Raw genomic sequence first — 13,984 nt, 5'->3', positions numbered from 1 at the left:
GTTTTTAAAATGTAGTTTTCTTTTGTCTACTAGATGATCTCTAAACAATTACTTTTAGACAATCCTCTGGTTAATGAATATAAATAGTTATTAATGTTTATGCTACCTATTCCCCTCAGGATTTAATCTCTTGGATCATTTTATTGGTGGGACCTCGTTGTTTATTTCTACTAATTAAATTGACAACATTTTCTTTAGTTGAATTCAATATAGAAACACATTATATGGGATAATTCACAACAGCAATTTTCATGAAGGGACTGCTATTGTAAAAAAGAATCACTTAATGAAAAGAGTCAGTTAATGAAAAAATTATATATGCTAGAATATCAAATAAAGTACTTCTACATAATAAACTAGGAATTTACCATAAGAATAAGTAAAGTGTTATTATTGGTAAAGAAAAAGAACGAATATTAAGTAAACCTGATGGTAGAATTAAGAAAACATTGGGTTTTATTTGGCCATTTCACAATTCATGTTGTAGGAAAAAAAAAGTTTTTAAATTATGTTTTTAAGGCTGTCAATGGTTTATTTACGCTTGGAATTTGCACACATTAATCCTAAACCTTAGGAATTCGTGATGAGGCATAAAAAAGGAACATTCAAAAAACAATTAATTCCCTCCTTTCTAAATTAGCCCCTTGTACAAGGCACAATAATTATTAGTACATGCACTGAACTAACTGACCTAGAGATTATGTCTATGCATTGTGGAAGAAAAGGCTACTTGATTTTTCTATTATAGCAATGAAGAAGTCCAGTAATTATCAAATTATAGAAGAATGATTTATAGTTCTCAGAGTTCGTCTGTGTCTAAGAAAGACATGTATGCTGCGTAGTGGCTAAAGAACTGAGCAGGGATTTCAATGCTGGTTGGCAGGATTCCAACGCTGTACTTCCCCTAGTTAGGACAAAGGTAATGTCTGAATCATGTAGAACACTTGCAAAGAAATAATAATAAACCATCATTTGAGTGTCACCTTACAGATTTCACACTGTTTTGACATATGTGATCTCTTCTGAGTTACCCTATGAACAGCTGATATCACTATGTCCAGTATAAAATTGATAAAAATGTGTCTTATGGAGGTAAGATAATTTTTCCAAGGTCACACAGGTAGTAGGTGGAAATGTCAATATTAATAACTAGTGACTATAAATTCCATGTTCTTTCTAAAATAACAAGCTGCTTCCTAAGGTACTTGGGTACACACTCAGCAGGGATCATTCATATTTTCTTGATCCAGCTACACAAGTTGTTTCTATTATTCATTGCTTGCTGTGGCTCCTCTGCAGTTTGCACATTTTAAATAATCAGACTATTAGACTATGCGGTGATTTGCACCGATGGCTCTTTGCCATTCTTCTTCATGTCAGCACCCCAGTCATTCAGTATCTTTTGATTGCCTTACTCCGATCTTGTTTACTTCTGATTAGATTGATATTAACAGTTGAAGCAATTATCTTGAGGATAGTGTCAATCTTTTTTTTTTTTAGTTTTACACGGCTAACAACAACATTGACTAATGACACAAATGTATTTGGCATCTAAAACTGCTATTCTCATTTGCCATCAGACACCAATTTCATTTACATAGGTTTTGACACTATTAATTTATGATCTCAGAATAACAATGTTGTAGTCATAGATGATTTGGGCAATGTATTCTGTAGCTTCTGAGGAGATTTTGAGTCACGTTTAACCAACTGCAATGTTATCTTATTGATTTTACTCTTGCATTGTGTCTGTTTAATATCATAGCCTTTTATATTTAGTGGTGTTACATTTTAATTTAACTTATTCATTGGATATTAGTTTTCATATCAAATGAACTCATCTTGAGTTATTAAATGCACTTTGATGTTTTGTGGTCAGATATTCTGAATACTAACATCATTCTATTGGTGAAGTCCTGTATGCATGCCAAAAGGGGCCCTCTAATTCCTGTAAACAAATAGCACCTTAAAATTTTAAACTTGAATCACTTAATGGTTACATACATTTATTCATAAAAAGTTGATTTTTAAAAGAATTTCAATTAAGAATACCTTATTTAAAATGTCTTACTTTTAATTAAGAATATTTTGAGGGCAGGCGCAGTGGCTCATGTCTGTAATCCCATTACCTTAGGAAGCCGAGGTGGGCAGATCACCTGAGGTCAGGAGTTCGAGACCAGCCTGGCCAACATGGAAGAAACCTAGTCTCTACTAAAAATACAAAAATTAGCTGTGCATGGTGGTGGGTGCCTGTAATCCGAGCTACTCAGGAGGCTGAGGTAGAAGAATCGCTTGAACCCCAGAGGTGGAGGTTGCAGTGACCCAAGTTCGCACCACTGTACTCCAGGCTGGGCGACAGAGTGAGACTGTCTCGAAAAAAAAAAAAAAAAAAAGAATAGATTTTAGATGTCTTTATTTTCACTTTTTATTATTGCATTATTGGTTGGCCTAAATATATTTCCAAACTTCAGAAACATAATACTTTATCACAGCCATTGGTCTTCCCCAGAGACCTATGACATTGCTATAAAATCATGTAGTTTAATCTTTTTAATCTGCAGCTTAAAAAACTGAGTCATGAGAATAGATTTGCCTTTTTGTTTATTGCTTATTTCTTCTTTTGCCAAACATTAAATATCCATATCATCTACTTCTGTTAGGAGGTGTTTCATGTGTTGAAAAAGAAGTAGAATATGAAGTGCTAAAATTATATTATTGATGGAGAAATTATGATTATAAGAAAAAATGTTGATCAATAAGGAATAGCTCACCAGGCATCTTGTTTTTCCACATATCTTAGTGCAAATCTTCTGTGTAAGCTCTTTCCCTCAGATGGAAGGCAAAAGTAGCATGATAGAACAATATAGATGGATTACTAACGATAATGGGGAAAGAAATGTTGTTAAAGCCAATCAGCTCACTCAAAAGATCTCTGGAAGAGGGGCATGAAATATCAAGCAGGTTTTAATACCCTTTAGGGAACACATTAGGGGGAAAAAGCTACAGGAACAGCAGACTCAGTGGAGCAACTGTGGAAAGATTACAGAACTCAGAATCAGGAGAATTGCTTCTTATCCAGCAGTGTGACATTGATCCAGAAAATTAACTTTTATGACCCTGTTTCTAATTACTAATAATTAGATGATACCACATATAAAATTTATGAAGGTTAAATGAGCTACTGCATATTCAAGTGATCTATAACCTATAAAGCACTATGAAGCTATAATATGCTATTACTACCAGAATGACAGCATTTGTTAATAAAGAATTAACACTAAACTTTACCAACAACTTTAATTTAGTATAAAATGGGAAAAGGCACATCAAATTAATATGGTAAGAATAACTGATAAGAAGAATAGATTGTTCTTTAGATATAAGGGGTTGACAACAATAAGATGATGACGTAGACAATTATGAGCTTGGAAGTTTACCCAAAAATCATTAATGTGATCTGAACTTGGTTAATAACCATGACTTTGGACTTGTAAAATAATATTTTCAGTATCAGTGAGGATGACTGAAAATGACTGAAAACCAAACTCCAACAAGTTTAAATGATAAAGAATTTTTTTCTCAAGAATCAAGATTATTATAGGTAGGGTAGATCAGGCATATTTGACTTTATATCTGGTTTTTTTTGCAATATTTTTCAATCTGTTATCATGTGAATGTGCTTCAAATTTAGAATGCCTTCATTAATGATAGCAAACTGTCTGCATTTGTTCCAGGCTACATATAGTGGCCAATCAGAAGAAGAGAGAGCAGGCTAACAAAATTCTGAAGATGGCACTGACTCAGCACCATCATCCTTGTGGCATGAGAATTCACATACCCATGGATTTAGACTGGGATGCTTGATTTAATTCCCCTTTATAAGGGATGAAATTAACCTTGACTAGCTTAGATCAATGAATCTCAGCAAAAGCAGAATAACCCTTTCAGAAATTTGAAGAAGCTTCTCTTTTTTAAAAAAACTGTTTTGATTATTTGATAGAATTACAGGCATTACTAAGCAAGGGTAGGGGAAGGTGAAAGATGCTAAAAGTCATACACAAAATAATCCTTCATAAGGAAGAATTTTTGAGAGTTCTGCAAGACATTCTGATATCCTCCTAGACATTTATACAGAAAATTATGTATAATAAAAATTGCTACCCACCAATTATCACTTATCCTAACAATAGTTTTGCTTTAAGTTCCAAGTTTGCTTGTATGGAATGGCTTCTCATCTTCTAACTTCTCTTAAATTTGAATTTATTCATTTTAAAATAGCATAACAATTTAGTTACTTGAGTACGTCTCTAGGTTAGTTGAGACTGAACATTTACGTATTGAACCCTATATTGTAGTATTAAAAATCACATTATTTTATCCTTTGCATTACAGTTAAAGGATTATATCAATTTTTTCTGAATAAATGAGTAGGCAATTCTCATTTTAAGATAAAGAAGGTGTGAGAAAATATTTGTATTGAAAGGTTAGCACTGAGACTGTTTGAACCGAGACCTACTGCCTTGCATCAGTTAATGCCAACAACTGGGTACATGGCTGACATACAACAGAGGCAGCATAATAAAAGGCGAATGACCAATTTTTTCTATGTGTATTCTTAGTACTTGTGATTAATCATTTTAATAAAGAATTATAGAAATAATTTCTTGTAAAAGATAAGGTATTCAAACTACCTTAGTACTTGTGATTAATCATTTTAATAAAGAATAATTATAGAAATAATTTCTTGTAAAAGATAAGGTATTCAAACACAGATGATCTTATTGTTGATTATTAGTATGGAGCCCTTGATATAGTCTAAAAATTTATTTTGTATAATAATATTTTGGAGCTATGTACAATATTTGAGAATTAAAGAATATATGTTATTTTCTTTCTTTCTTTCTTTCCTTCCTTCCTTCCTTCCTTTCTTTCCTTCCTTCCTTCCTTTCTTTCTTTTTTAAGATGGAGTTTTGCTCTGTCACCCAGGCTGGAATGCAGTTTCACGATCTCAGCTCACTGCAACCTCCACCTCCCTGGTTCAAGCAATTCTCTGCCTCAGCCTCCTGAGTAGCTGGGATTACAGGCGCCCACCACCAGGCTGGCTAATTTTTTGTATTTTTAGTAGAGGCAGGATTTCACCATCTTGGTCAGGCTGATCTTGAACTCCTGACCTCGTGATCCACCCACCTCAGCCTCCCAAAGTGCTGGGATTACAGGCATGAGCCACCACGCCTGGCCTATGTTTTTGCTTTCTAAACTCTGGTCCAATGCAATGAACTTCTATTTATTCCTCAGGATATGTTGCAACATATTAGAGTTATATGCAAGCTTTTATCCTTCTGGGGAGTCGAATGCTTTTCCAAAGAATATTTTATGCTAATAAAATGCGTGTTATATCTGCCTATCTGTGTGTCTATATGTCTTAGTCCATGTTGTGCATTTACAACAGAACACATGAGACTGGGTAATTTGTAAAGAACTGAAAGTTATTTTCTCAAACTTCTGGGGACTGGGAAGTCCAGAATCAAGGCATCAGCATCTTGTCAGGGCCTTCTTGCTGCATCATCACATGGCAGAAGGCAGATAGGCAAAGAGGCAAAATGGGGCCAAACTTCCCTTTTTATAATGTCATTAATCCTACCCATGAGGGTGGAGGCCTCACCTAATTACCCCTCTAAAATTCCACCTCTTAATGCTCTAACAATGGCAATAAAATTTCAACATAAGTTTTTGAAGGAAAATACATTCAAACCACAGTGCTATGTTTCTATTTCATCATATTCAACTTTGTTTCCTAAAGGATTTAAAGTCACTTAAAAATATTTTGCACACATAGATATGTACATGCAAGAAGATCTTATGATGCCAGAACTGAAATTATTTTCAACTTAAGAGAAACATTAAATGATTTAGATGAGGCCCTGACACACTAATTCATGTAATTTTGTACACTGATTTTGTATTCTGAGATTTTGCTGAAGTTGCTTATCAGCTTGAGGAGATTTTGGGCTGAGACAATAGGGTTTTCTAGATATACAATCATGTCATCTGCAAACAGGGACAATTTGACTTCCTCTTTTCCTAATTGAATACCCTTTATTTCCTTCTCCTGCCTGATTGCTGTGGCCAGAACTTCCAACACTATGTTGAATAGGAGTGGTGAGAGAGGGCATCCCTGTCTTGTGCCAGTTTTCAAAGGGAATGCTTCCAGTTTTTGCCCATTCAGTATGATATTGGCTGTGGGTTTGTCATAGATAGCTCTTATTATTTTGAGATACTCCCCATCAATACCTAATTTATTAAGAGTTTTTAGCATGAAGTGTTGTTGAATTTTGTCAAAGGCCTTTTCTGCATCTATTGAGATAATCATGTGGTTTTTTCCTTTGGTTCTGTTTATATGCTGGATTACATTTATTGATTTGTGTATGTTCAACCAGCCTTGCATCCCAGGGATGAAGTGCACTTGATCATGGTGGATAAGCTTTTTGATGTGCTTCTGGATTCGGTTTGCCAGTATTTTATTGAGGATTTTTGCATCGATGTTCATCAAGGATAGTGGTCTAAAATTCTCTTTTTTGGTTATGTCTCTGCCAGGCTTTGGCATCAGGAAGATGCTGGCCTCATAAAATGAGTTAGGCAGGATTCCCTCTTTTTCTATTGATTGGAATAGTTTCAGAAGGAATGGTACGAGCTCCTCTTTGTACCTCTGGTAGAATTCGGCTGTGAATCCATCTGGTCCTGGACTTTTTGTGATTGGTAAGCTATTGATTATTGTCTCAATTTCAGAGCCTGTTATTGGTCTATTCAGAGATTCAACTTCTTCCTGGTTTAGTCTTGGGAGGATGTATGTGTCGAGGAATTTATCCATTTTTTCTAGATTTTCTAGTTTATTTGCATAGAGATGTTTATAGTATTCTCTGATGGTAGTTTGTATTTCTGTGGGATCCGTGGTGATATCCCATTTATCATTTTGTATTGCGTCTATTTGATTCTTCTCTCCTTTCTTCTTTATTAGTCTTGCTAGTGGTCTATCAATTTTGTTGATCTTTTCAAAAAACCAGTTCCTGGATTCATTAATTTTTTGAAGGGTTTTTTGTGTCTCTATTTCCTTCAGTTCTGCTCTGATCTTAGTTATTTCTTGCCTTCTGCTAGCTTTTAAATGTGTTTGCTCTTGCTTTTCTAGTTCTTTTAATTGTGATGTTAGGGTGTCAATTTTAGATCTTTCTTGCTTTCTCTTGTGGGCATTTAGTGCTATAAATTTCCCTCTACACACTGCTTTGAATGTGTCCCAGAGATTCTGGTATGTTGTGTCTTTGTTCTCGTTGGTTTCAAAGAACATCTTTATTTCTGCCTTCATTTCATTATTTACCCAGTAGTCATTCAGGAGCAGGTTGTTCAGTTTCCATGTAGTTGAGCGGTTTTGAGTGAGTTTCTTAATCCTGAGTTCTAGTTTGATTGCACTGTGGTCTGACAGACAGTTTGTTATAATTTCTGTTCTCTTACATTTGCTGAGGAGTGCTTTACTTCCAACTATGTGGTCAATTTTGGAGTAGGTGCGGTGTGGTGCTGAAAAGAATGTATATTCTGTTGATTTGGGGTGGAGAGTTCTGTAGATGTCTATTAGGTCCGCTTGGTGCAGAGCTGAGTTCGATTGCTGGGTATCCTTGTTAACTTTCTGTCTCATTGATCTGTCTAATGTTGACAGTGGGGTGTTAAAGTCTCCCATTATTATGACACACTAATTAATGTAAATCCAGAAGGAAACCAAGGAAGGTGAGGAGGCTTTGAGACCCGGATACTGTAAGGAAAATGTAAACAAACAAGGCAGTTTAGCATAAAGAAGGAAAGAACTGAGCGTTGTTTGATTGCGATTTTCAAGTATTCTCAGAAGAGTGTGACTTGCTCTGCTTTCTTCCAAAACCAGAAATCGAACATGTTATTAAAAATGACATTTCAGTTCAATACAGGAAGAACTTTCTAGCACTCAACAGTGTTCCCACGCTCCCAAAAAAGTGTGCATTCATATATTGAATAAATTGATTGAATCTGTACCATTATCTGATAGAAACACAGCAGAAGGAAATTCTACATGGATAAAATGACAGAGTCTTTTCTTTTTTTGTTTCTTTTTTTTCTTATGAGACAGGGTCTCACCCTGTCACCCAGGCTGGAGTGCAGTGGTGCGATCTTGGCTCACTGCAACCTCTGCCTCCCAGGTTCAAGCGATTCTCATGCCTCAGCCCCTTGAGTAGCTGGGACTAGAGACACACGCCACCAAGCCTGGCTAATTTTTGTACTTTTAGTAGAGACAGGGTTTCCCCATGTTGGCCAGGCTGGTTTTGAACTCCTGGCCTCAAGTGATCTACTCACCTCGGCCTCCCAAAGTGCTGGAATTATAGGTAAGAGCCACCACACCTGGCCAAGTCCTTTCTAATCCTAATTAGAAACTTTGTAACCTCTATCTGCTATTTATGTCAAAAATTTGATACAAGCTTCTCTCAATGAAATTATATTAATTCTAGCCAGGCTCACCTTTTAGAGTTAGTAGAGTAGAAAATATCAGTGGTCTTTCTAATGGCAAATGACTACCATTATCCTGCAGAGGACACAGCAAATTAAACTGAAATAAATCTGCTTTCACCTACTGCTCTTTCTGACAGCTAGAATGGGGAAAAGACAGAGTTCTGTTTATCTCTAGGGAATTTTTAAGAGTCCATATTAAATTCCTTTTAAAAAAGATATGCATTAAATTTACACAGTGTTGCTTCTGTGAATAATGATTTCTATTTTATGTCTTTGTTTCATTTAAGTAGACTCATTACTATCTAGAAACAACAGTAATAAAAAGCAAGGAAGGAAAGATACTTCTGCTACTCCACTCCAAAGGCCATAACATATTAAAAACAATATGCCACTAGGAAAAAATATTTTTAATTCTAGGGGATTTTCATGGGGTTGGACATCTTTCCCTAGCTCCATAGGGAACATATATTATGATTTCCTAAAAGAGCAATCTGGAATGACTATTTTAATTCTCCTCAGGAGGGCAGAATTTATAGTACTATTGATAAAATAATCAGCATCCTAATGGCATCAGTTTTTTTTCTTTTTTAACTTATAAAGCATAACTTTAAAGTCTTTTACAAATGCATTAAAGTTCTACTTCTTGAAAAATTAGTTGGAAAGGAAAATTATACTCATTTGCTTATTTAAGGAAAACTACCCATTATCTCTTCATAAGAATCTCAAAAATCAATTTTATTAGTAAAGTTTTCATACTAAGGGTAACAGCTCTATTGAGTTTTTAATTTTAAACTATTTCTCACAAATGGCATATAATGCCCTGCTTCTGGGTTCTGGGAAATGCATATTCCATATGTAATTAATTGCTATAAAAGAAGATTAATAACTTGATATTCACCGTAATTTCTCTTGCCTCCACATATCTCTTGTCTGAAATTGAAAACTGTAGCCAACTAGGATCACGGTGAAAATGAGACTTCATGATGGCCTGGCACATAGCAGGTAACGCCGTGGTACACACACACACACAGACACACACACACATACACACACATGCACACACACACACACACACACACACACGTGTTGAATGATTGAATTAGTGTTGAATGATTGAATTAGTGGCTCTGCTTTCTTTTCTGAATTTTTTTTTTTTTTTTTTTAAGACGGAGTCTCACTCTGTCACCAAGGTTGGAGTACAGTGGCACAATCTCAGCTCACTGCAACCTCTGCTGCCCAGGTTCAAGCAATTCTCCTGCCTCAGCCTCCCGAGTAGCTGGGATTACAGTCGTCCATCACCACACCTGGCTAATTCTTGCATTTTTTTTTTTTTTTTTTTTTTTTTGAGACGGAGTCTCGCTCTGTCGCCCAGACTGGAGTACAGTGGTGTGATCTCGGCTCACTGCAAGCTCCGCCTCCCGGGTTCATGCCATTCTCCTGCCTCACCCTCCCTAGTAGATGGGACTACAGGCACCCGCCACCACGCCCGGCTAATTTTTTTTGTATTTTTAGTGGAGACGGGGTTTCACAGTGTTAGCGAGGATGGTCTCGATCTCTTGATCTCGTGATCCACCCGCCTCGGCCTCCCAAAGTGCTGGGATTACAGGCGTGAGCCACTGCACCCGGCCAATTTTTGCATTTTTAGTAGAGACGGGTTTTCACGTTGTTGGCCAGGCTTGTTTTGAGCTCCTGACTTCATGATTCACCCTCCTCAACCTCTCAAAGTGCTGGGGTTACAGGCGTGAGCCACCGTCCCCGGCCCGTTTTTTTTTTTTTTTTTTTTTTTTTTTTTTTTTTTTTTGAGACAGAGTCTCACTCTGTCACCCAGACTGGAGTGCAGAGGCACAATCTCAGCTCACTGTAACCTCCACCTCCCGGGTCAAGCTATTCTTCTGCTTCAGCCTCCCGAGGAGCTGGGACTACAGGCATGCACCACCATGCCCAGCTAAGTTTTGTATTTTTAGTAGAGACGGGGTTTCATCAGGTTAGCCAGGCTGGTCTTCAGCTCCTGACCTCAGGTGATCCGCCCACCTAGGCCTCCCAAAGTGCTGGGATTACAGCCATGAGCCACCGTGCCTGGCCTCTTTTCTGATTTTTTCTCTATGGAGCTGCCAAAAGATTCTGAAACTCTCAACCACATATGAAAAAAAGCTGCTCATCCTGCGGACGCCTGTAGTCCCGGCTACTCGGGAGGCTGAGGCAGGAGAATGGCCTGAACCCGGGAAGTGGACCTTGCAGTGAGCTGAGATCGCACCACTGCACTCCAGCCTGGGCAACAGGGCGAGACTCGGTCTCAAAAAAAAAATAACAAAAAACAAAACAAACAAACAAACAAAAAAACAAACTGCTCATCCTTGGATTGAATCTCCACATTCACTTCTTGACCCATCAATGACCAAATCAGTAACACCCGTTTGGTTATTCTGATGATGTCCTTTTTTAAGTTTCAAGAGCTGTATGATCAAGAACTACTTCTGTGTAATCAAGAAAAAGAGAGAAATAGATTTTTCCATGTACCATTCTGTCTCTTACCCTGCTACCACAGTTCCTCTATTTCAGGCATCTGTTATCCTCAATCGCAGAGGCCACTGATTAGTGACACATCATATTCGCCTTTCCAAGCTACCAGAAAATACTCTTTCCACAAACTGGAAATGGCCCAGCCCACTTATCACTAGATATACAAAAGCCCTCTTTCCATCCAGATCTCCAGAGCTTAAGATTTATTTGTACTTGTGTCTTGTTTCATTTTTTGAATATACTTCACAGAAGCAATAGAAGTTTAACTATTATGTGACATATAAATGTTGGTAATGTTTTATACAACTTCCACCTGTGGCAGAAAATCATCTTAGGTCTATGGGAGATCTTGACAGCTAATAGTCACTCTTGCATATGCCATCTAATATCATATTGTACTCAGAAATTTTTCTAATTTTTATTTTTCTGAGAAAAATCTAATGGTGATGGAAAAGTAACTCAAAATTTAAATTTAATATTTTAAATAACTACAGGTAAAAAGTTTGGTCAATCCTTATACCTCTGTATTCAAACCATGAACTTAAGTAACTTCTTAAGCCAACAAAAATAATTTACAAATGAGTTCTTCACCCAGTCTAGAGCCTAGTAGAATATATGATATATATTAGTTGCTGAATCTATCCTTACAGTTTTGGGGAAAAAATGAATTTTAACTCATCCCTTTGGCTTTCAATTTTCTGTGTTGTGTGTCTAGTGCAAGCCTTCTACTTTAAACTTTGGTGCTAGAATTACTTCAAAAGTACATCACTTAAAGATTTTAGAAAAGTATAACACCATCAATATTACATTTAAGCATACCTACTCCCAAAATTCATTATATGTAAATTTTTGCAGTGAGATATGAGTATTTTCACTAATAGGCAGCATCTGTTCAAGATAGGTTTGTGTCTAAATGAAGCAGGATTTTTCTGAGTCCCTTTGCCAGTTGGGGACCTCTGGCCTTGCTTGGGGCATGCTACTGGCCGCAGGAGGTGCCTTGCCCAATCAGCCCACCCAGGCCAAGTCTGGCCTATGCACCGTTCCTGAGTTCTTGTCCCCCACCCAAGAAGAATGAGGATGCACTGACAATCAAAAAGTGATCAAGGCAGGAGTTTTATTGAGTGATAAAACAGCTTTCAGCAGAGAGGGGACATGGGGGTGGTCCCCCACCCAAAGGTGGGAAAGTCCCCATAATATGGCTGAGTCCAGGGCTTTTATGGACTCAGAATAGGAGAAGGGCAGGCAAACAGGAACAGAAGTTCTCACTCTGGGTCGTGGGTTTCATCTGGGACCAGTAGTCCATTCTTTCTGCCTTCAGGCTGTTTTTTTGGTTTGAAGGTGGTGTTTCACAGGGGACCCACCCCTATCTGCCTAGGCATTTGGCTGCTTCCTGTTGCTATCCTAAGTGTGTTACAAAAAAAAAAAAAAAAGTTTAACGAATTGTTGAAGGAGGATTGTGGACCTGTTATACTCACACCCAAGTACACAGAAAGTTAGGTCACTAGTGGTCTACTTCTCATGTTGCTTCCATTTGGGTAATCTTGAGAAGCACTTGTTCTCACTAGCCATTGTTTATTTCAATTTAAAAATGAGAGGGTTGGGATAGATCAAGAATCACACATTCAAACGTCTTCAGAGAACAGGTTATAAAAGTAAGTGAAACAGCCAGCTAGGTATGGAATTGTAAGTGCTGGTGGGGCTGGAATTGGAGCACTTCTATTCTGTCTAGAGACATTCACATTCAGAAAAAGTCAAAGATATCTGAGGATTAAATTCAATGTATCTGTAGACAGCCAGCTATAGCCTCTGATCTAATTGATTTTTAACAAGTGCTGTAATCACTGATGAGTTCTTCCTGTCCACTGCACAGACAAAACCAATTTACTGAGACCATGGCATCATAATAAAGAAAGAGTTTAATTGAGATGTGGGAGATATAAAGTTATTACTCAAATTGATCTCCCTGAAAATTTGGAGGCCAGGGTTTTTTGAGGCTAGTTTGGTGGGCAGAAGCCAGGGAAATGGGTACTGCTGATTGGTAGGGGATGCAATCATGGTGTGGGGAAAATGGTCCTCATACACTGAGTTTGCTTCCGACTGGGGGCCACAGGACTGGTTGAGGGTCCAGGTAGGGCCATCTGATTGTCAGAAATGCAAAAGCCTGAAAAGGCATCTCAAAAGGCCAATCTTAAGTTCTGCAATAGTGAATTAGGGAAGTTCCAAATCTTGTTACCTCTAGAATAATGGCTGGTAATCATTTATCTACGCTATGTATTAGCAGAATTCAGGCTCTTCTCATCCTCCTAATCTGGTGGCCTTTCATTAGTTTTATAAAAGTGGTTTAGTTTTGGGGAAGGGCTATTATCATTTAAACTATAGGCTAAATTTTCTCCCACGTTAGCTTGGCCCAAGCCCAGGAATGACCAAAGGCAATCTGGAGGTTAAAGGCAAGTTGGGGGTTGGTTAGATCAGATCTCTTTCACTGTAATAATCTTCTCAATTATAATTTTTGTAAAGATGTTTTCAGTCCAAGGTTCTATAACTCTCCCACTGCCAGAGGCAGATAACTTGACTTCTGTATTTCTCATGTTGCATTCTTCAATATTGTTCTCAAACTCTTCACACAATGCTTGAACATCACATAAAGTTACCAGCCTTTGAAGCAATTTCCTACCCGTTTACTCCTTCAATTTTTTTCTCTCTTGAAATTATTACTGTCTTTTCTTCTTCACTCACTTATTTTTCTACCCAGTAGGATTAAGTGCTTAGAGCTTCCTTATATTACAACATAAAATAGGAGTTTGATGAAAATAGTCAAAGAATTCCAAAATGGGTCAAAGCAAATTAAAAGGGAACAAAATGATTAAATCTAGGATTATTAAATCACTTTCCTCCATTTTGATGCAATGAACTTGCTGGACCATAAAAAGCAGGCTTTGAT

General features: G+C 37.2%; 1 long non-coding RNA gene across 1 annotated transcript in view; it reads left to right on the top strand.

The window, feature by feature from the left end:
- LOC134758668 (uncharacterized) overlaps positions 1 to 13,984 on the top strand; it is a 179,332-nt gene that overhangs the window by 121,559 nt on the left and 43,789 nt on the right. The gene's annotated exons all lie outside the window — the stretch shown is intronic.

This window comes from Gorilla gorilla, chromosome 5, assembly GCF_029281585.2.
Source record: "Gorilla gorilla gorilla isolate KB3781 chromosome 5, NHGRI_mGorGor1-v2.1_pri, whole genome shotgun sequence".
In the NCBI taxonomy this organism is placed as follows: Eukaryota; Metazoa; Chordata; class Mammalia; order Primates; family Hominidae; genus Gorilla; species Gorilla gorilla.
The sequence above is the reverse complement of the archived record's forward strand: the minus strand, read 5'-3'. Positions and strand labels throughout refer to the sequence as shown.